Here is a 23,797-nt window from a genome sequence, read left to right as displayed (position 1 = left end):
CCTGAGCCAAAACCGAGAGTTGGACGCTCAACCAACTGTGCCACCCAGGCGCCCCAAATAAAAGGTGCTTCTAGTTCACTTCAACGTCTGATGACAAAATTTATTTATTCTCAACTTTTCAGAAACACACCCTTTATTTCCGACAGATATACCTGGTTTTAAAAACAAATGACACCCTTCATACCAGACAGTGTTTGCCCTGTGAATTTTACTTTCTGGCAATTTTATCTCACCAAAGCATATCCTCTTTGAAACAATGGAGCTAATGCCTAAAAATATCTCAGGCTGTGCTTGCTGGGAGTCTTTGAAGTTAAAGCTGTGACATCCTTCTAGGTTATGGCTGCAGGATGATGCATACATGTATTGTCTTTGTTAATTAACTCCATCTGTTTTATAAGCCTGAAAAAGAAATTGGATGAAGCTGCCTATATGGAGGGATAGATGATATTCCCTGTGCCATAGTGAGCCAGCAGCCCCGGACAGGTTTTCAGTTTTCCTTTTTGCTACCAGTTGCTCAAGTGCCATGGAGCCAAGGCTCATTCTTTGAGAGCCTGTTGTTGAACCGGGCATCCCGCGCAGTTGCACTTGTGCTGTCTGTAGGAGAGAGGTTAAGTTTCCTCACTACTTTGGAAAGGGCTAATGATTCTCCCAGGTGCTCTTTCTGTGGCAGATGAGGGCATCTCTCACCTTGCAAATAGAAAATTCCGTTCTGTGAATCAGAACGACAACCTTCCTAAACCTCTTTTGGGAAATGTTCAAGTGGAAGCCAGAGTTCCACTGTATGTATGTTCCCTTTGGTGAAAAGGTTTGTTTGATTGATTGATTACGGGGGAGGGGAGCAGGGGCAGAGGGAAAAGAAGAGAGACCTCCAATGCAGGGCTTGACCTCATGACCCTGAGATCCTAACCGTAGCCAAAAACCAAGAGTCAGCTGCTTAACCGACTGTGCCACGGGGGCACCCCTGGTGAAGAGCTTTCATGGTACCGAATTACTCTTTGCTGGTTATAGGGAGGCTAGTTAAAAATTTTGGACAATATGGATTCCCTTTTTTTTTTTTTTTTTTTTTTTTACAACTCAGCAGGATCTGCATCCTCAGTGGGTTAGCCAGGAGAAAGGCATGTATTGCCAGGTGGCATTTCCCTGGTTAGGCCAGGACAGCAGGTCAGAAGCAAGCAGGAGATGGGGCCATGTGGGTTGCTAAGGTACGGCCGCAGTGGCATGCTCATTAGCACATTCTCTCCCTCCAGCCCCATGCTAGTTCTCCTTCATGTCTGCAGTGAGTTCATGATTTGAATACCCATCTGCAGAAGACAATATATGAGTTTCTAATTCTCTTCCCCATGGTCATTTTTTTTTTCTTCCCTTCATTCTGAGTCATCTTTGATTAAACAAAACAAAGATGTTACTGTTAATTATGCACCCTTTCAAACAGTTCAAAAATTCTTTTGTGCGTGTGTGGGGATGGATGGTTTTGATGGGGATAGTGATCTATGATGACAGTATTTTAAACTGTGGACCGGGATGCTAGGGATCCTAATGGAAAAAAATGTGTAAGTCTCTACTAAGATAGGAAAAATCGTCTCTGCTTTTTTATTCTCATTCCTCAAACCTTTTCCTTTCTGCCCTCACATGGTCAACATAATTCCATTCAAGCATCTGTATTCTCTTTAGACATCTTATTAAAACTTAGTTCATGGGGATCCCTCGGTGGCTCAGCGGTTTAGCACCTGCCTTCAGCCCAGGGCGTGATCCTGGAGTCCCAGGATCGAGTCCCGCATTGGGCTCCCTGCATGGAGCCTGCTTCTATCTCTATGTCTCTGCCTCTCTCTGTGTCTCTCATGAATAAATAAATAAAATCTTTAAAAAAATAAAACAGTTCAAACAGCTAAAATTGCAAATAATAAATGAGGTACCATCATACTGGCAGGTTGTAGGCAGAGTGCATGAGCAAACTGGAAATCCGCCGTCGTCCTCGTGGCACTTTAAAGATTAATGTGACATGGGCAGGGGTGCTACAAAATCAGTACCCAGCTCTGCCGGGCGGTGTTGGCACAGGTTCTAAGGTAATCCTGGGGCTGGAGTCCCGTGGACACGTTGGTGCAGGCTGGGGGGTTGGCACACCTCCCCTAGAGGGGAACTCCAGCTGATGGGAAAGAGGGACCATACCAAGAAGGTGGTTTTGACAGCGAGGCCCACCCACAGTCTAGGAAGTGGGGCACAGATGGGTTGAGGTCTAAGGGAAGATTTAAGCCAAGAGATGAGTTGAATAAGACCTTGGAAGGCTCTTTTTTTTTTTTTTTTTTTTAATATATCCCAACTATGGATGACTTGTAGGAACCCAGAAGGGGTGTGTGTGTGTGTGTGTGTCTGTGTCTGTGTCAGGCCTCCATCTTTATTTTTCCTGACTCCAGAAACTCAAAATCTTGTGTTGGCCTCCTCTGTTGGTACAAGGCCAGGTCTTTGCAGTTGCAGGCAGGTGTTCATGGCAGCTGTGACTTAGCAACAATTGTGTGAATGAGGAAAAAAAAAAAAAGAGTTGTGGGCAAGTTGATTGTCTGCAGCAAATGGAAATTCTATGGTGGTACTTTGTGGGAGGTTTATAGGCAAAGAGTGTTCAGTTCTCTTTTGATGTCTGTTTTTTTTTTTTCTTCTTCTACAGTTTTTTGAAGAAGCAGGATGCTGATCTAGACGTGGAAAAAGTAAGTTGACAAGTTCTGCCCTGAGAGCACATGCCTTGTAAATCAGAAAGTGTGTCCCATTGGGACCCAGGACTCGGTCCACTTTTGAACTCTGAGCCTGTAGGTTTCTAAGAGAGACGTTGAGTTGGGAGATGGAGCTGGCACATGAATAGAAAGTCTCACCCCACTTAGGTGCATCTACGATTTCCCCCTCCTCTTAGTTGTAATGCTCGATTTTGGTAATTATGGGAACGTGTAGATGTTTAGCCGTAAGATGTGTCTCTTTACCCCAGAAATAGAAGGGAACAGCTGTCCTGGGGCTGATGCCTTCAGGGGCTGCTGAGGGGTGGGCAGCGCTCTGCCTTCAGACTGGTTAAGGAAGATCCCCTTCCGTCCATCCGTTTTTGTTTTTTTTTTTCCTACTGGAGATAACTCCTGCTTACCTCTGCCCTAGTTGTGCCTTCAGTTTGTAGTCACCGTGTCGCGGGTCATCCTTTCATTCACTTAACATTTTTCTGATGCCCACTGGGTGTTAGGCACCATGCTGGAATCTGTGGAGACAAGAATGGATGTGACTGACAAGTACACAGGCGATTATATACGTCGCAATAGGAATGTGCAGAAGGGGCTCTGGAGGCTCAGCCTGAGGCTGCGCTGTCCGGAAAAGCTCCTGGACGGAGGGCCTGTGTGAAGGAGCCCCGTAGCCACTGCGTCGGCAAATGTTTGCTGAGTCTTCTCTGCTTGTACTTCTCATCTCCCAGCTGCCTTGGGTTCCCAGGAGCGATTCCCGTGAACGGCTGGACGGACAGGGTCTCCCTGGCCACCCACGGGATCCTGTTCTGCCCCAGTCTCAGCAGCTCAGAGTGACGGTCCTCCGTCCCCTGGCCACTCAGGGGCCCCACTTCATCATCAAAGAATGACTTGGGGTTATTTCTCCTTTAGACTTTGTGTGTAAGAGAAGTTCTTCTCCCAGAACTAGAGGCACACTCCGCATGCAGCCAGTGTCCTTCACGCTGCGGAAGTGTGCCATCCGGAATCGCATTCCGGAATGATTATGGGCAACCCCTGGCTTCTGCAGAATGGCCTGCCGTCTTTCGGTCACAGCCTTTCCTGCTCGTGCAAACCCAGGCGACTCAGGCTCTCACCAGGCCTGGGTTGGACGGGAGGCGTTGTGAAATCCTGGCTGCTAAAGTTTTGGCTGTGGAAGCCAGGGGCTAGCGAAGGCACTGCTGGGTACTGTGGCCCTCGTGGGCCCCACAGCCAGCGAGAGCCTTGGGGTGCCGGGAGCCACCTCAGGACGGGGTGGCGCAGAAGAGCGGGGCGGGACGGCTCCGGGAATCCTGGAGCTGTTCCAGGGTGCAGGGCTTGCCCTGCCTTGTGCCGCCCAGGCCGTGGCCCGAGGTGAATCCTCCCACCGTGAGAGGGGGAGGGAGGTCCAGTTTATGGGGGAGGCGGGTCTGTTCATTGTGTTCTCAGTACAACCCAATGCCAGGCAGACAAGAGGGCTCAGCAAACGGGGTGGGAAAGCCCTGAGCCGAATGAATTAGCGTCTTGCTTCAGCTCTGCTGTTCACTTGCCCTACGACCTTGGGCAGATCTTTTCTCCTGTGAGAGCCCCATTTCTCTCATCCGTAACACGGTCCCATTCCCCGTTTCAAGTTAAAATCCTTCATTTTTTCACTTAAAAAATACAGAAGCCACACGTATTTCTTTGTTTTCTGACTTGGGCTTTATCCCAAGAAGGTTGTAAAGGGCTGTTGGCCACGAGTCTGAAGGATGCTTAATAAGGCCCAGCAGAGGTTGGGAGTTCCTTGAAGGTGCGGCCTTGTCCGTTGTTGGCGCGCCCGGGACCACACTGTCGGCAGCGAGTGCCTAGTGAAGGAAGGAGCTTGACCAACCCGTCCTGTGGGCTGGGGGTTTGTAAGTACTGAGGGAATTCAGAATAAGAGAAGCTGAAAGTGTGGTAGGAGGTGCTTCTTGGACTGCGTCAACCTGAGCTGCCTGCAAGGGACTCTTCCCGCTGCACCCTCTTGGGCACGTAATTAATGACCTGGAAGACGTTCAACCGCCCTAGAGGAGTTCAGCATTTTAAAAGTTCTAATTCAAAAGCCCCAATTCCAGAATTTTTTTCTGATGCTGATAGAAGGCTGTGGAGCACAGAGGTATAAACTGTCTTCGCCTATGTTTGTATATCTGCCGAGAAGAATCTAGAGTGTGCCTCCGTTGTGTAACTAAGGGATACCTGCTGGCCAACCCAAGTGAAGAAAAATCACAGAAGTCATGGTGTGTTTTTTCCTAAACGGATTTGTGAGCTTTCTCTGTCATTTGGACATTTTTGTAAAGATAGAACTATGAATGGAAAATTAGCCTTATCGTGACACGTCAAAGAATAAACTCTAATTATTAATTATTCCTTGTAGGTTATTGAGATTATGCTACATACTGAGTGCTTTCTGTGTGCCACACTAGACAACAATCTTGTGAAGGAACCATGGCCCTTACCATGAGTCGCTTGAGGCACCACAGCAAGAACAAAGATTCTAGTTATATCTGTCTGGGTCTAGAGCCTTCTCTTTCTCATAACCCTAGCTTACCTTGCAATTGATACAATATTCAAGACAATATATTTCTGTGACCTCTTTTTAAAAGGTTTTAGGAGTAATAAAAAAGCAATGTTACTTTCTAGAAGACGTCTGAATGGGGTTGCCCTGCCACCACGCACTTCTTCAAAGCCGTCATTGTTGTATAGTTATTTGTGCAGTAACCATCTCGTATCGGTGTTCCCTATTGAACCGTAAGCTTTGTCAGATCTGAATCTTTACGTGTGCTAAGCCTAGTGCCTGGCTTCTAGATTGCCCTCTTAAAATGTTGACCACTGGCACATGACCAAATTAGAGTCCATGAGAGCCACTTTGGTAGGTGGCAAAGTAAAAAAATCTTACTGTGTACTCCAGAAATCATGTTTGTCTTCTCCATCTATAGGTTTTATCTGTGGAAACCATGCCAGTTAATAGCATTATATGGAGATAAGACAATCACTCCTTGGCGTCCTCTTCAAAAGTACCAAGTTTCAAGCAGACAGATGAATAGATACTTCTTGAGAATGAAGTAATCCGTGCAAAAGCAAAGTAACTCTAAGGATAGAAGAGGGAGGAGCAGTAAGAGCACAAGGGAGACATTAATACTGCTTTTTTTTTTTTTTTTTGTCTCAAAAGAATCTTCTTGCATTATTAAGGGATACACTTCTGAGTATGGTTTATACAAATCACTGATTTAAATATATACAGTGTATCTTCCAAAAGTAAAACCCATACTCAACTGAATTTTAAAGAATATGTAATCAGGTTAGGTCAGAAGGACAAAAAAAATGTACTTTTTGAAAAATAAAACTGATTAAATTGATTTATCCTATTTGGTAATTTAAATCATGATTTAAATGGACTTGATTAAAATAATAACTACTTTGGTCATAATGACTTTCAGAGGGCTAAGGAGTGAGGTTTGATTTCCATGTATCCTACATGATTTTCATGTATCCTGCATGGCCTCTATTTAGCATGATTGCAAGTATTTGACAGTTGTCTTGAGAGAGACCCATCATTGTTGTAGTTTCAGTGAGAACAACAATCTCTGTATTGCTGTTCTGTTTGCAGGGTTTAGATAAGCTGTCTTCAAGCCACGAATATGGCCATAGATAGACATACTGTCTATTTGATAGACACAGAGGCCACCCCAAATAAAAATTGTCATTCAAAAGAAAAGTAAATAGAATTCTTTAGAATGTTTCCTTTATCCCAGCAAATTCCTTAAAATGTGTTCATCCATAAATGTAGAATATATATAGAAGTTGCTCCATTTTTCAATGTTTCTTTTGTTTTAATAAGTCCCAAGAGAAATGATAATAATATCCTAGTTTCTTATTGTGGGGTTAATAGTTCTTATTAAAAAAAGAAAATGAAAAAAATAATAAAAAAAATTTTTAAAAAAGAAAACGTGGTTCTATACAATTGGCTCACAATTTGAGACTGCATCTGGAATCAAGCTTTAAAGCCATATGTATGTGATTCCTACATAGCTGCTTGAGAGATGGAAAAATTAATTCATGTAAGATTTTTCTTTAGTAGAGGAATAGGATTTTCAGGGGTTACAAGGTCAGCAGTGCCTATATGGGGAGTCCAAAGGCATGAGGATGTGTCTCTAGTGAGACTGTGTGTGTGTACTGGGGGGGGAGGCGATGTAGCGTTTCACTGTGTATGCTGGTTGCCATAAGGAGGTAGAAAGCATGAAGAAGAAGAGGGAAGAACACCCATAAGCAGAACTCCTTGCCCTCTGTAGAAGCCATTGCTTCTAAATGGAGTGCAAGTCTCACTAGGTGGTGTGGGGACCAGCCCTGGTCCGTCCCCAGATGGAACTAGCTACTCCTTAGGCCTTCTCTGATCCACACACTTAGAGCTGTCATCCCTGGGGCCTATGGGATGCCCAGTTGTGTCTCATTCTCCAGCCTCTTACTGAGTAAAGGCTGGGCTTCCCACAGCCTGCTTTCCTAGTCACTAGGGATCAGGAAAAAGGGATGATTTTGGTGGGTGGTGGTGGGGGACGGGGACAGGGGAGGGGGGTTGGTGTTTGGGAGGGAGGAACTTGCGTAGAGCTCTGTTTTAGGTTGAAGAGCAAACAGTTTTAGTCCTGTACCAAAAACAGTTGTTCTATATCACCCATAATGCCTGACCAACTTTCTTTTATATAATTCTCTGGATTATAAACCTGCTGCTGTGGAAGAGAAACAGCAGTGCTGCTGTGAAAGAGAAAACACGCCCTCTGCCAATTCGAATTTCTGAGATAATAAAAGACCCCTCTTCCTAGACATGATAAACTCTGGCAGATGTTGATGACCATTGGAAGAAATACAAATAACAAAATTTATGTTGTGATCAAGGAAAAAGTTGAAAAAAAAATCAGGGTGAATTGTCTAGTCTTGGATGAAGAACATATAATTCATTTGTTCCTCAAACATTACCTAACACCTATGGGCTAACCACGGTCCCACGCCACATGTTATCTTACTCAGTTGCCCTATTTTATATGTGAGGGAAATGAAGCTGAACAGAAGTGAAATGATTTGCCCAAGGACTTACATGTAGGAAGTGGTAAGAACCAAAAGTAGCTCTTAAACTTGGGATACCCTTCTGTTTCCACTCAACAGTGGATATTCTCTTGTACTGAAGCTCAAAAGAGCAGAAGACAAATGAACAACCATCATCAGCTTCATGCAGTTTAACTGGTAGTTTTATACGCATCTTTCCTTTTTCTCTTCCCTGAATTTAAAGGGACTTTCACCGTTATTTGTTTAAAAATAGTAATTAATGATGTTTTTTATCAAAGAGAAATTAGAAACTTAGAAGAACCATCTCTTTGAATCTGACATGGTCCCACCAGGTGGTCCCATGGGGGTGACAGAGGCGGCAAGAGAGTGACTTCCCACGATGGCATTCTACAGGAATGGGAGTCCAGGGAGGCCTGTTCCTGGGCTCAGGATGATCTCATTGTCCTCATCTCTGTAGCATTTATCATCCTGCAAGGAGAGAGCTGGATGCTGCCAGGAGAGAACGGGGAGAAATGCAGCCCACTTGACAATGAAGAGTCAAGACAAGCTCCCACCTACTCGGTAGTCTTTCTTCTGTAGCCCAATTGCCGCATAATTTCTTCTATTGCAGCCAGGCCTGCTGGGGAGAGGTTGGAATCACTCGGTTGTCTGCCTTGCATAGATTTATTGTCTGCTGAAATCCCCTGTGAAGGAGAGATTATTAGTAAAATAAGTGTAAAGAATGGCTTCGAAGATACTTTTGACACTGCCCCGAAACACTTTCCAAAGCAGAGCTGCGCTGCTTCTGGGCTGGCGTGTGTGTATGGGGATGCGACCATCAAAATACTCAAAAATTCAGGCTTTTCCCCTAACACGGGTTACCACGGCCCACTTTGGGGCAACACCAAAAGTGTAAGCAGAAAACCTTCGTGTTTGTTTGCTGCGGCCGCCATAGGAAGTGACCACACACTTGAAGGCTGCAAACAACAGATTTCTTCTCTCACAGTTTTGGGGGTCAGAGTTCACAGCAGGAGGTCGGGAGTGTGTCCCCTCAAGAGGCTTTGGGGGAAACCTTTGCTTACCTCTTTCAGCTCCTGGTGGCGACAGACGTTACTTTGATTTATGACCGTGTCACTCCAGCCTCTGCCTTTCCCTTCAAGTTCTCTTCTCCTCTGTGTGTCTCCCGACCATCCCTCTCCTAAGGATGCCTGCGATGGCTTTCAGAACCCACCAGATAATCCAGGATGAGCTCCTCCTCCCAAGATCCTTAACTTCGTCATACCCTACCATTGCATTCCGTACGAGGTGGCAGCCACAGATTGCAAGGATTAGGAAGTGAACATCTTGGGGAGGGGGTGGACATTTTTCTGCCTCCCACACCTTCTCTTTTCAGAATTTCTACATTTCTCATGTCCTGAAACATACAGCTTATGATCACTGGTTTCACACATTACTTCAGCGAGCTTAATTTTTTCCTAGAAGGGGGCCCTTGGGAGTCTTAAGAACCAACCTGGTCTCCCAGGCCACAGAACAGGCAAGGCCAGGCCTATCATCTTCCTTAGATTGAAGTGATTGTAAGGATGAGGAATCATGGGCGCTGAGAGCAGGGAGGGGCCTTCGAAACCATAGCCTCCCAGACTTCGGGGGGAGACTCAGGCCAGAGATGCAGGGTCACTCGAGTCTAGAGTGGAGATGGGATCAGCACCTACTGCCTCAGCCCACCTCTTCTGCTGTGTCCCTTTGTGAGTCCAAGCTGTCCTCCATCGTATATGTCTCCTCCTCATCCTTCATGTGACAGTTCTTTAGTACCTGAGAACCCCAACCCTGCAAATCCCCCTTTCCTTGGCCAACAGCCCTGTTCTTACAAATATTCTTACATTACCCGATATCAGGCATTCTGCTGTTCTGGTTACATCCCCCTAGAGGTGTTCCCTTTATGTCATTGTCTCTTTAAGAACATAGCGCTGAGATATGAACAATACTTCTGAGATGGCGTGCCCAGCGTAGGGCAAGGACTCTACTCCTAGAACTGTTAGGTCTTGTGAGATGCACATGTTTTCTGCATCATTACGTGCTACACTTAGAGGAACCAAGGTCACACTTCCATTTAGCCACCCTGTCACACTTTTCAGCTCGCATTGAACTCAGGTTCAGTAAACATCCTTAAGACTTTAAAATATGAATTGCTTTAGACCTCTCCCCTTTGCCCCTGCCAGGAAGAAGAGCTGGGTTTCTGTCTGTAGCAGTATGGGATCAGTTTGGGACCCAGAGTAGAGTCCAGATAGAGATCCAGAGAACAGATATATCCATGGGCTGGGGCATGCTCACATGGATGGTACCAGCAGCAGACAGCAAACAGAAGGCAGTTAGGACAATTTGGTGAAGCATAGAACTGGAGAAAGTCTTGTGTAGGTGGCAGTCTAGCTGGACAGATATTGGGAGCAGAATTGTCCCGCTGAAAGGGCAGATAGGAGGCACACTGGTATGGAGGGACGAGGCTCCAACCAGGGAGCTGATGAAAAGAGTTGAGTCCTGAAGAATGAGTTAGAGTCAACTCCCAAAGCAGGGGAGGGCCCAAGATGGGAGCTTGAGTCCAGAGACCCAAAGGAAGCCCCTAGTCTGAAGTCAGAGTCACAACACGGATGTGCGTCTGTGAATCTGTGGCCTGGAGCCTCCCCTGCTCAGAGCCTGGGGTCAAGGTCACGTGACAGAACTTGTGAACAGGGCTCTGTTGTCCCAGTTGAGCAGATTGGAGGGTGCAGGGCAGGTGATGACACCCTCCTATCTATACGCAGTTGATTTCTTACTATGAAAAGTAGGGTTTTATTCCCGTGAATTCTTTGGATTCTTTTTTGCCGGTGGTTTGGTCAGTTGTGGCAGTCACTGCAGCCCGTTGAAATGTTTTAAGATCTCTGTTCTTTCCTCTAGTTGATTGACTGTCCCCTCAGTTGTGAATTATTTGTGATATCTCTAAGCACATCTTGCTGAAAACCTCACCAGGGATGACCTACAAAGTCCTGCTGTGCAAGGACCTCCCTCAGGTCAGTGTTGCTCCTCTGTGATGTTGGCACCCCTGGGTATGGTTGCTCAGTCACCTCTGAGGCCTTCAAACTGAATTGTCCCTTAGCCCAGGCTTTCCCACCTCAGGCAGCTACGCTTGGCGCACCTGTCAGATGCTCTGCTGACATCTAGGTGCTCAGTGTCTATAACTCTGATAGTCTTGCAGAAAGAGCATGAGATAAGGGCAGGGCCCCAGGAAGGGAGAGTGGGTAGCATGTTTGGTCACTCGCTGCTTTGCGGGCAGAGGTCCCCAGTTGTTCGCACTGACACCCATGGGTTTCAATCCTAAGTCCCACTTCCTGTAACATACTTGTGGGTGTTAGCCCGTGGGTGATTTTTAAAGCAGAACTAGAAGCCAGTATTCAGATGCAGAGTCCTAATCTCCATTTCTAGTGTTCACCTCTTCTAAAGACATCCTTCTTTGCAGATTACGTGTAGTGTATAAAAAGCAGACCCTACAGTTGGGTGCGTAAGGCCATTTCTTAGAAGATGTAGGAGTGTTCATTAAGTTGTGAAATGTGCCACTACTAAATGTAGTCAGCGTGTAAAGTGAAGGAAAGGAAGTGAGATGCTGTGTGGATCATTTATGTTAACAGAAGAAGGGGGGTAAAACAATTCACTCATTTGCATAGTCCTTCCAAATAAGCCTGCCAAGACCAAGTGAGATGGTTTCAGGGTCAGTCACGAGGCGGCATGATGTAGTGGAAAGAGTGTGTGGGCCTCAGGGGCTTAAGTAAGTCCTGCTGTGCCACCAAAAAGCTATATGATGTTGGCTGTGGGGGAACAGATAGTCAGATGACGAATTGCAACGGTGGTGAGTGTCTGAGGGAAGGTACAGGGAAAATGATGCAGGAGGATCCCAAATAGCAGTTCACAACTTCTGTTGGTTGTTCCCCCTGCTTTGGGCAATACTGGCCAAGGATTGGATAACTTCCAAGTGTGACAGGAAACAGATCCATACTTGGGCTGGAAGAATGGGAAGGGGAGAGAAGGTTCCTTTCCACGACATTATTTTTTCTGTTGCTCTTCATCAAGATTTAATGCCACAGTAATTTAAAACAAACAGAACCTGTGCTTGTGGGTGGGAGGCAGATTTTGCTCATCTTTGGAAGAATATTCTGAAACGTAGTCCTAAACTGGTAGTATTGGAAGCAGTAGTTATAAAAAGCAAAGTAACCACCACTTTGCCCGTCATACAGTTATCAAATAAGGGGAAAAACTTTTTTTTTTCCTTTACCAGAGAGCTTGACCTATGTGTCAAGGTGATACTTATTGCAAAAAAAAAAAAAAAGTAAATTTGATAATGGGGTTAAAAGTTTGAACAGCCCATAGGTATTAAAAATGAAATAATTTATAAAACTCACAAAGTTTGGAAGTCCTCACAGTGATCCACAGGGAAGTTTTAGGTGTGGGAGAGGCCTCGTTGGCAAAATGTCAGCGCTTTTTTTTATGTATTACCTATGACTGGAAGAACAAAAAAAATTTGACAGTTACTATAATATTTACTGTATTTTCTCATATTTGGTTATACTTATTAATACAAATACTGGCTACTAGCCAATCTTGTAACTTTTTTATTATTCTATTTATACAGTGGCTTAGAGGAAAATATAAGTAGGCTTCCATGTTTTCTAGGTAGTAAATACAACAACAAGATGTCATGTAATGTTTTTGAAGGCAAAAGTAGAAAGCTTCAGAAACAATTTCAGAGCCAACGGAGCAAGATGTATGAGGGCAGGAAAAAGCACTTGTTTGGTTTGGTGTTTTTTTAAAAGGTTTGTTTTTTTTTTAATAGACTTTATTTTTTAGAGCAGTTCATATCAAAATTGAGGGGAGAGTACAGAGATTTCCCATATACCCATGCCCCCACACATGCACAGTGTCCCTCATTATCAGCATTCCCATCAGAGTTGTACAGTTGTTACAACTGATGAGCCTATGTTGACACAGTGTCCTCACCCCAAATCCTTAGTTTACATTAGTGTTCACTCTTAGTGTTGTACGCGTTACATGTTTGGGTAAACATACAGCCATGCGTGTCCACCATTATGCTATTATATAGGGTATTTTCATTGCCCTAACGATCCTCTGTGCTCTGCGTGGCTCTGCACCCCTAACTTCTGGCAACCACTGAATTTTTTTTTTATTTATTTTTATTTTTTTTTACTGTCTCTATGGTTTGTTCTTTTACAAGATGTCATGTATTTGGAATCATACGCTAGGTGGCCTTTTCAGATTGGCTTCTTTCACTTAGCTATATGCATTTAAGTTTTCTTCATGTCTTTCCATGGCCTATTAGCCCATTTCTTTTTAGCGCTAAATAATATTCCGTTGTCTAGATGTACCACAGTTTATTTATCCACTCACCTCCTGGAGAACATTTTGGTTGCTTCCAAATTTTGGCAATTGTAAATAAAGCCACTATAAATATCTGTGTAGAGGGTTTTATGTAGACACAAGTTTTCAGATCCCTCAGGTAAATACCATAGAGCATGATGAAAAGCACTTGCTCTTTGTTGGAATTTAGAAATTGTTTTGTATTTCCTTAGGGGAAGAGCCCAAATCACTTCTTGCCATAGGCTTGTTTGCATGTAAATTTAGTCAGCCACCATTTCACCTGATGCTTTAACCCATAAACATCCATTGTTGTGTATCTGCTCAAATTTGAATGGTGAATGACAGAGTTTTGTGTTTTCTTTTGTATCACATATCTTCCAGCTCCATGATCATTGAGAGCTCTCTTCACCCAAACTGAAGGATGCTTTTCTCCAAAGGTCTTCCTTTTTTCTGTTTCTTTTCCCCACAGTTGGGTCTGAGTCAAGTTATTACCTCTCACTTTGGAATCACCTTTGCTGGCTTGGTAGTTCAGACCCGTCTTCAGTTCCTCTTTTTATTGCTGAATTCGGCATTCTCTGTTGAGTTGTGCACTTAGCTCAGCCCCTTGACTATAACAACATCGTGCCCCTCAGAGGCTGAGTGTAGGGTTTACTTTGCAGTATCTTACCACCTCTTTGCATAAACCTTTCCTTACTTTTTTTCATAATTTTTTTCATATTCATTCTTCACTTAGTGTGTCTTCTATGGTCAAATGACAATTGGCCCATTAAAGCAAAAATGGAGACGTGCTATTCTTTTATGTCACAATGAAGATGGTATGAAACATTTTTCAATATTTTTTATATTCCCCAAATGAATGAGACCAATAGTGAAAGGGAATAAAGGGGAAAGGAGAAAAATGAGTGGGAAATATCAGAAAGGGAGACAGAACATGAAAGATTCCTAAGTCTGGGAAACGCACTAGGGGTGGTGGTCACTGGGTGACGGGCACTGAGGTGGGCACTTGATGGGATGAACACTGGGTGTTATTCTCTATGTTGTCAAATTGAACACCAATAAAAAATAAATTTATAGGAAAAAAAATAGAACCTTCTGATAAGAGAAAAAAAAAGAAACATTTTTCAAGAAAATCAAATTCTCTAAACTCAGATCTTTAGGACGGTGGTATAGTTTATGCATTTTTTTTCTACAAGTAGTCTGCTAAATAGGAGGAAAAACCAGTGTAAAACAACTTTGCCAAATTCATTTGCTTTTGAAATAACCTATCAATTTTAATTTTTAAGTAGAAAATAGGAAAAGCTTTTAGAATAAACATTACTGAACTAGAACAAATTCAATAAGAATTCTTATTTTGTCTAAATTATGGCTTTGGTACCAAGATCAGGGACTTTTGAGGGTGTCTAAGGTTAGAGTAGAAAAATAATCTCAGAGCTTACCCTTAAAAGAAGTAGAAATGATGAAGCATCATATTAAGGTTGGAAGCCTGGGTGTCTGAGAGAGGGATGGAATTAAGATTATTTTGTAGGAAGAAAGGAAGAGTGGTTTGGGGCAGTCAGATGGGTAGGAGTAACGCAGTGGAGCAAGCTTGGCAAGCTTGTGTTGGGTGGTTGGGTCAGGTTGGGAGATGGAGGCCAGCACTGCTACTTGCAGCAATTTGGTATAATGTAGCAAACAGCCATTGCATTCTGGGTGGCATTTCAGGTCCCCTTGCAGTACAGTTACCTCTGAATGAGACATCACCACAGAGTTTACCTCCCCATCAATGGTGGCCTGAATGAATGCTCCACATGAGTCTGTGGAGAGAATAAAGGATGCCACGTTGGGTCTGCAGTGGTCGTTGTATTTGATTGGGGGAGGGAGTTGGACAGAGTAAGCACTCAAGTCTAAGGACAGAGTTCTGAGCTGTAGGGCTCCACAAGGGTCAGAATGCCTGGAAGGAGGCGCTAGGGAGTCAGATCCAGAGCTTGCAGTGACATGGAAAATCATGATAATAATGATGATGTCTACAAAGGAATACACACACACACACACACACACACACAAGGAAGTGTTTGTCTGGGTCAGTTATATACATACATGCATATGCAGAAAGGAGAGTGGAGGGAAAAGGGAGTAAGACCCTTGTACCCATCCTGCAACATAAGAACTGGAATACCAATATTACCTTGGGAGTGCTTATGTGTTCCTGGCCATACTCCTCTCTCCCGGCACCTCTACTGAATTTTGTCTTTGTCATTTCCTGGCTTGCCTGTGTGTTTCCCTATGGCTTTTCTGTGTAATCTATTAAGTTTGTTTGGCTTGGGCAGACAAAAATACTAATATCCATATAGTATTCTTGTATCATTTGCTTTTTTCCAGTCTTTTTTTTTAAGATTCATCCTTGTTGATGCATGAAATGACATATATGAAATTCACTTATCTCCACTGCTCTACGGTTTTGAATTGTGGGAACATACTACAGTTTATTTATCCAGTCTTTTCTCAACAGACATTTGGGTCATTTCCAATTTTGGGCTATTTTAAACAGTGCTGCGAACTTTCTTATATGTACATCCCGCTGTAAACAATTTCTCTAGGACAGGTGCCTAAGAATGTTGGGGTCTTAGAGTATGTGCATCTTCAACTTTACTGGATAATACCAAATTGTTTTCCAAAGTGGTTATGTTTGGACATTCCATTTGATCTTCCCATGAGTAAACCTATTACCTTTTAAGAGAAAGGGAAGTCTGAAGTGCAGGATTGTCTAAACATTGAAGAAGAAAAAGGATATCATTAGAGTCTGATGAAATATAACCCTGCCATCAAAGTGTAGGGTATAGAGAGCTGGGGATATGAAGAAAAACATAAGGGTTTTAAATAGGCACTACGGGTAGGGTGAAAGGTTATCTTGCAAGGACTGTGGTCAAGGTGTCATTAAGAGGCATATTCCATCTCAATAGGACTGAATTTCCCAGTTCCCCCTTTTTTACTCTGCTCTTCCTGAGGAGGAGGAATCACTAGTGCTCCCTCTGGGGAGCAGAAAGATGCTTCCAGGCATAGAAGTGTGCTCCTCCCACATCACACTGATGGTGGCATGGATTCTACCAAAGTTTTCAAAACACACATGGAGGCCTACAAATATTTTGGATATTACTCTCCTCCCAATGTAGGAGATTTTTGTGACAGCCATGTTTTATACTTTATAAATTCAGTGAACTCACACAGGGTCGGACATTGCTGTCTCTTTTACATCATAGGGTTATTTGCTTAAAAACTCAGAGCTACTCCCTTGTTGCTCAGTCACTAGACCTGAGAAAAATGGTAAATTAATTATGAAATAGGACATGGTCCTGGGTGAGCATGTTGACCTCATTTGTAAGTTTCAACCACTCTGACACATAAAGCTGATAAGATTTTTTTTTTCCAAAGGATTTTCCATTCCTCCACATCTAGATTTTAGGAAGGATGACTTCTTTGGTTGGCATTCCTAGGAAACTGAAAGTAGAGCACTAACCCATTCACAGCACATGTTGTCTGGAGTCTCAGAAGTACAGCCTTTTTTAACTTGTTATTTTTGGGTCACCCTTCATTAATAGCATTCATCAGATTTATTTGACTCTAGGCCTAAGAGCTCAGGGATGGTGGCATTTTCAAAATACTTTAATCATAGTTTTTTTATATATATATATATATAAATCACCTGTCGATTGGTATTGTCTATTTGAAACTTCCGGCGGTGACTTTGGGAAGGCAGCATGGTATACTCAAAATAACACCATGCTTTGCCCCCAAAAGTGAAAAGAACATCAGCATTCCACAGTTTGAGGTCTCATTATGTAAACTATGACATGGCTACTCATGGAATATAATATATTAATTAAAATGATTAGAAAGGGACGCCTGGGTGGCTCAGTGGTTGAGCATCTGCCTTTGGCCCAGGGCATGATCCTGGAGTCCTGGGATCGAGTCCCACATCGGGCTCCCTGCAGGGAGCCTGCTTCTCCTCTCTCTGCCTGTGTCTCTGCCTTTCTCTCTGTGTTTCTCATGAATAAATAAATAAAATCTTAAAAAAAATAAAATGATTAGAAAAATTGTTAAACGAGTTAGACAAATATTTAGTTTTGCTAAGTGGAAAAAAGCAGGATACCAAATTGTGGACTATGAGCATAATTTTGCAAAGCATAATGCATGCATAGTGAAAGCCTACAAAAACTATACCAAATGCTAACAGTTGTATTTGGGTTATGAGATTATAGGGATTTTTGCCTCCATGTTTGTTAATGTGGTTATATTACTTTTATAATAGAATTAATTAAAAGGCTGGACTTAAGAGAGATCAATCTGGATTCAAATTGCCACTCTACCATCAACCAGCTGTTTGACGTTAGGTAAGCTACTTAACTGGCTTCCTCAGGAGCTGAAGATGTTATATCTACCCCCAGAGAGTTGTTGCTAGTCAAACGAAGTCATATTCCCAAGCATCCCGCCCCCAGTCCAAGTAGCTGGTATGGTGGTTCCTACCCTCTGCAGTTTCCCCTTCTCTTGTGAAACAAGCCTTGCCCGGTACACACCCAACAACCATGAGTGGTGCTCTCTTATTATCTGGTTTCTATTTTGTCCAGTTGGGGCCCACTCTGATGTTAGCAAACACTTTTGGCCTCTTGGGACTTCTGTTTTAGCAGTGACAACTGATGGTTATTTTAGAGAAGTGATTGGTGAGTAAGAATGTTTGGCATTATGTGGAAGGAGGGGAAATTTGAAGAACTAGACTTCCTAAATGTTGGAGAATTTCAGCTGTTCAAATATATATCTATATTGGATTGACACAAATATGCTTGCTTATTTGAGGACATCTTTATTAACATCCCTTGGCTAGTAAGGAGAGAATATGTTATATGCTTGCTAAACAGGCTGGTGATTTTATGGCCCTGCCAAGTTCTTCTAAGAGACAAATACAAATAATATATAAGAGAAGATTTAGCAGGATCCCCAGGGGCTGTGTGTGAGCCCTACAATGTTAAACAAGCTTTATGATGATAGAAGATGATCATGTTCAGCAGTTGGTGTAAGCAGGGTCAGAGATGCTCAATGAAATCCTGGTTTTTAACTTATTTCAGGATAAGTTTATTCAGGCAGGGAGAGGAAAACTCATTTCTTTTTACTTTTTTAAAGATTTTATTTTTAAGTAAAAATTTATTTAAGTAATCCCTATACCCCAGTGTGGGGTTTGAACTCAGGACCATGAGATCAAGAGTCACATGCTCTATCAACTGAGCCAACCAGACACCCTGAAAACTCATTTCTTAAGAGTAATAGCCAGCTACAGCTTGGCTAGGTACTGGAAAATGTTATCTTGCTCTAGTTTAGCAAAGGTCCAAAAAAAGATGCCCATGTTCACAGCGCCCAAGTCATCCCATCTACTTGGACCAGCACTCAGAGTATCTGAGATCTCCCCTAGACTCTTAGCCTTACAGTCTGAAGATAGGAGTACATTCCTGACCTACTCAAGTCTAGAATCCAGGTCTGTGCACTCCCCGGTCATGTCCTGTTTAGAATAGCAGACTCTCCCTTCTGCCTCCAGCTGCCTTTGTACAAGTCATTGGACATGCTGAGCCTCACTTTTGTTATAAGAGGCGAAGTTTAATAGCTAAGGACCCTTCTGGCTCAAAAGTCCAAAAATTCTGTAATTCCTTTGGGTCTTCCTTTCTTTCTTTCTTCTTTTAACATGTCAGCATCTTGAGAGGTACACATAATTAAACTACAGGAAATCAACTATAAATTCTTGTTCCTTCAAGTTTGAGGCTCTGAATCAGGCCCCCTGTCTTTTGTGGATAGCTTGAAGGGATCAGAATATTTCTCCAAAGACCACAGTTGCCCATGGCATAGTCTTCTTGGCCCTACAAAGGTCAAAAAAAAAAAAAAAAAAAAAAAACACCAGGCCAACTGGAATGCAGTGGTAGGAGGTTCCTTGCTGATGAAACAAGCTGTTGTAGCCCTTTAAGAAGGTGACTAGAACAAGAACAAGAAATGAAGGGCATACGAGCTGGATGGGAAGAAGTACAGTTCTCTTTACTTGCAGGTGACATGGCTGTTTATATAGACAAATCCTAAGGAATGTATAAAACTACTTCTAGAAAGAGCTAATAAATGAATTCAGTGAAGTCATAGGATACAAGGCCAATATACGGAAATCAATTGTATTTCTATATGTTAGCAGCTAATAGGTAGAAAATGAAGCTGAAGAAACAATTCTTTATATAATAGTAACAGAAGAACATAAAACACTTAGAAATAAATGTAACAAAACTATCAATTGGCACTATCTCTGAGGGCACTTAAGGGTAATGGGTGCTAACAGTCCCAGACAGTTCCCTGGGGAGTGGACTTTGTTTTTGTAGCTCTTATCATTTCTCAAGGGAAAAAGCTATATCAACCTGCATGGTTGTTGTTTAGCATCATCAAGATGTGGACTGTAATGTCAGATTGTACTCAAGAAGCCATGCAGCACTCCTGGGGCCATTTCATAATCTATCTGATACCAAGCATATCTCCATTGCACTTTGGGTATAGAGTGAAGTCCTGAGTGATTTACGGGGCCTGATTAAATCTCAGGCATAAGATACTCAGAAAGTTGATTTTTTCTTTATCCTTTGTTCTTACTTCTCTCTAGGGTGTGATGAGTCATTTAATCCATCAGACAGCAGGACGGACCTATGTAATGAATTTTTACATGCCCTGGTCATTTTAATGTAATCGTCCTTGTTCTAAAAGGCTTCGTTAAGTCTATTGTTAGGATGGTAAAACTACCTAAGAGAGACAGGAGGGCTTTTCCCATTTTCAGAATTCAACAGACAGTTTCTTAATTGCACTGCTTTGGGTGAATGGTAATTAAATGGGTTGGGAGAATGTGCAGTATTTATTTATAGTAACAGGCATGTCATGTATTTATAGTCACTACTGCGCAGTGTACTTGATAACATCCTTTTGGGGGAAAAAGGGTCATGACTATTAAAGTAGTTTCAACAACTGTTTTTGGCAGGCCTTTGAATCTAGCTGTGAATATTAACAGATCCAGGTACTTTTATATTAAAATACCATACATAGCAAACCTTTTGCAAGGAACCTGCACTTGCACAATTCTAAATATACTTTTAACATTTTTAATTTAAAATATTTCGGGACGCCTGGGCGGCTCAGTGGTTGAGAATCTGTCTTCAGTTCAGGGCGTGACCCCGGGGTCCTAGGATCCAGTCCCGCATCCCTGCAGGGAGCCTGCTTCTCCCGCTGCCTATCTCTGACTCTCTCTGTCTCTCTCTCTGTCTCTGATGAATAAATAAATAAAATATTTTTTAAAAATTAAAATCCTTAAATATGTTTGCCAGTGTCAGTAGTCTTTGGAGTTTTATAAAGTACCTTAATTGTGATAAGATGATAGGTGAGTGACTCTTCCTTGGTTCTTAAATTTGGTGATAAATGCAATTTTAACACCTTCCCCTTAATGTGCTCTGACATGGTAGATTCATCAAGCAGATAGAGAAATTTTCCATCCACTGTCAAGGATCTTAGTACCAAGGAAACCACTGTTGGGGGGCCTTTTATTTTATTATTATTTTATTATTGGAGTTGAATTTGCCAGCATATAGCAGAACACCCAGTGCTCATCCCGCCAAGTGCCCCCCTCAGTGCCTGTCACCCAGTCACCCCAACCCCCCCCCTTCCACTACCCCTTGTTCGTTTCCCAGAGTTAGGTGTCTCTCATGGTCTGTCACTCTCACTGACACTTCACTCATTTTCTCTCCTTTTATTGGGGGCCTTTTAGAGGACCGGGTGAAAGCTAGGGAAATCCTCCATCAAGAAAAACGTGGGCACACATACACCGAAACGCAAATACACTTCTCTACCTCAGGCGGTCTGTGGACTCCCCGAGTGCCTCTCCCCGGACCCACGATGTGAGTCCCTGACCCAAGTGCAGCTTGTGCAAATAGCCCCTTCCGTTTTGCACATCCCTCGTGTCTGCTCTCTCCCCTGCCCACGCCTGCAAATTCACTTCCGTTTCTACCTCTTCTCCGTAGGCCATTTGTCCTCAGTGTCTCCAGTACCAGTTCAGTCTAAGTGTGGCAGAAACAGAGATCCTTTCCCACCACTACCGATTCCCAGCCCGTCTCCTCATTTCTTCAGTCCTTGTAGGTGGTCACCAGCGTCTCCCCCGAAGCCGGAGCCGCGTGCCGTCTTGCTCCGTCCAGCCCCGTCCAGCCCCGTCCAGCCAACACACTGATGACCTTTGGTCACGCGTCCTCCTCACGGCTTCCACCCCGTCTGCGGTTTACCACCGCGGCCCTGGGGCAGGCCTCAGACCTCTGTCCTTTAAGCCGCCCCGGCCTCCCCCCGCTCCCCCGGGACCCGCGCTCCCCAGGCACACCTGGCCCCTGCCGCACCCCCGGGACACCCTGGGGCCTCTCTGGCCTGGCGCGCGGAGGTTACAAAGCACCAGCTCCTCCCTGTGGGGCCGACTCCTGCCGCGTCCCCCCAGTCTGCTGCCGTCCCCCGGGGCCTTGCTCTCCCGTCTCCCCGGGCGGCCCGCATTCTGTCCTCCGCCCGGAGCTGGCACAGGCGGTCAGCGGGCCGGTCGGTAGGCGGCGGCCCGGCCTCTCGTTTTCTGGGAGTCACCGACCCCGGCGGGAGTCGGCACCTCCGGTCACTTGGCAGCTTGGTCCCCAGCATGTCGCTCAGTCGAGTGGGGACTGCAGCAAGGCAGCTTTGCAAACACCTTGTTTAGGAGAGCGTGGGGCAGGGGCCCAGGGAGCAAAGCCGCCGGCAGCCCGCACGGGAGCCTGGGGCCTGCTCGTCTCCACGCGGAGCGGAGCACAGCGAGGCAGGGGCGGCCCGGGTCGGGGAGGAGGCCTGCGGGTGCGTAGCGCGGCCCGCTCCGCGTTTGACAGACCCAGAGCTGCAAGTGGCCTCACCCCTCACCTGGCAGGTGGGCAGGCAGAGACGGGGAGGTTAAGCGACCTGTCCCAGGTCAGGCAGCAATAAAACCAGCTCTTGAACTGATGTTTTTGGACTCTCCTCTCTTTGCTCACGGCCAGTGCTCCGCGCCCCAGTCTTCTTTCTCCCTCCTCCTTCCTCCCTGTGCTTATTCGTGCCTGGTTGGTGCCCACAGATATTCTGAGCTCTTCATGCTGCCTTCATTGTCCTCTGCACTTAAATAAGCATAAGTACTTAGTAATTATCTTACATTTTGAGCAGCACTTGGTACTTTTCAGGTTCTTTGACATCCGTTTTTCCATTAGATTTCACCACAGACCAGTTAGATAGGTTGAGCTAGTATTAGTCTCATATATCAGACGAGATAAAAGTGGTGACTCGTTTGAGACCAAGACCATGTGGCTAACAAGTGACACAGTTGAGGATACAGTCTGGTTCTCCTCATCCAGAGGAGGATAGCAAGTTAAAACTGTTTTGAAAATCTGGCTTTGGGCTCTGGAATCCTGCCTTCCTTGATGTAAATATTAAAAATATGTATATATATATTGGATTTCCTATTTTCTAACAGTTTCCAGTTTAGTGGCTCATTTCCTAAAGTATGTTGTGAAGCACACTGGTCCCACGAGATATGCAGTGAAAAGTGGGTTTCGTGGCCAGATAAGCTGGGCAAAGCTGCCTGCTATATGTCCCTCTTGGCAAGTCCCAATGCATATTAGCATTTAAAGGTTCTGACAAGGGCAGCCCGGGTGGCTCAGCGGTTGAGCATCTGCCTTCAGCCCAGGGCGTGATCCTGGAGACCCGGGATCGAATTCTGCGCCGGGCTCCCTGCATGGAGCCTGCTTCTCCCTCTGCCTGTGTCTCTGCCTCTCTCTCTCTCTCTCTCTGTGTCTCTCATGAATAAATAAATAAAATATTTTTAAAAATAAAGGTTCTGACAAGTCCTACTGTAAAGATGACCATTGAATGTACTTTTTTAAATTTCAGTAAAGTACACGTGATGTAAAAATTTACCATCTTAGCCATTTTTCATGGTACAGTTTGTTTTTTTATTTTATTTTTTTAAAGATTTTATTTATTTATTCATGAGACAGAGATAGGCAGAAACACAGGCAGAGGGAAAAGCAGGCTCCCTTCAAGGAGCCTGATGCAGGACTCAATCCCAGGACCCTGGGATCACAACCTGGGACGGAGGCAGACGCTCAACCTCTGAGCCACCCTTATTGTACAGTTTAGTATAGTCGCTTATTTTGTTCAGCTGTTCTCCAGAACTGTCTTCGTCTTTGAAAGCTGGAACTCAGCACCATTTAAATAACACTCCATCCTCCCCTCCCCTAGTCTCTGGCAACCACCATTCTACTTTCTATCACTATGAACTTGAATACGTCACATCAGTGGAATCATACAGTATTGCTTTTTATCACTGGCTTATTTCACTTAGCATCATGCTGTCAAGACTCATCCCTGTTGTAGCATGTGTCAGACCTTCCTTCTTCTTAAGGCTGAGTAATATTCCATTATATGGATATTCCACATCTGTTTATCCATCCAACACAACACTTGAGTCGCTGCCAGCTTCTGGCTATAGAGAATAATACTGTTACCAACATGGGTGTACAAATATCTCTTCAAGAATTTGCTTTCAAGGGCGCTGAGTGGCTCAGTTGGTTAAGCATTCAACT

General features: G+C 44.1%; 1 protein-coding gene across 2 annotated transcripts in view; it reads left to right on the top strand.

The window, feature by feature from the left end:
* Nucleotides 1-23,797, top strand: part of FYN (FYN proto-oncogene, Src family tyrosine kinase) — a 211,762-nt gene that overhangs the window by 25,726 nt on the left and 162,239 nt on the right. For both annotated transcript variants that reach the window (XM_038554982.1, XM_038554980.1), the window contains exon 2: nt 2,660-2,699. The gene's annotated coding sequence lies outside the window, so the exon portion shown is untranslated. The remainder of the gene's footprint in view (nt 1-2,659; nt 2,700-23,797) is intronic.

This window comes from Canis lupus, chromosome 12 (assembly GCF_011100685.1).
Source record: "Canis lupus familiaris isolate Mischka breed German Shepherd chromosome 12, alternate assembly UU_Cfam_GSD_1.0, whole genome shotgun sequence".
Classification (NCBI taxonomy): Eukaryota; Metazoa; Chordata; class Mammalia; order Carnivora; family Canidae; genus Canis; species Canis lupus.
Note: the sequence above shows the minus strand (reverse complement) of the source record. Positions and strands in the feature narration are given on the sequence as shown.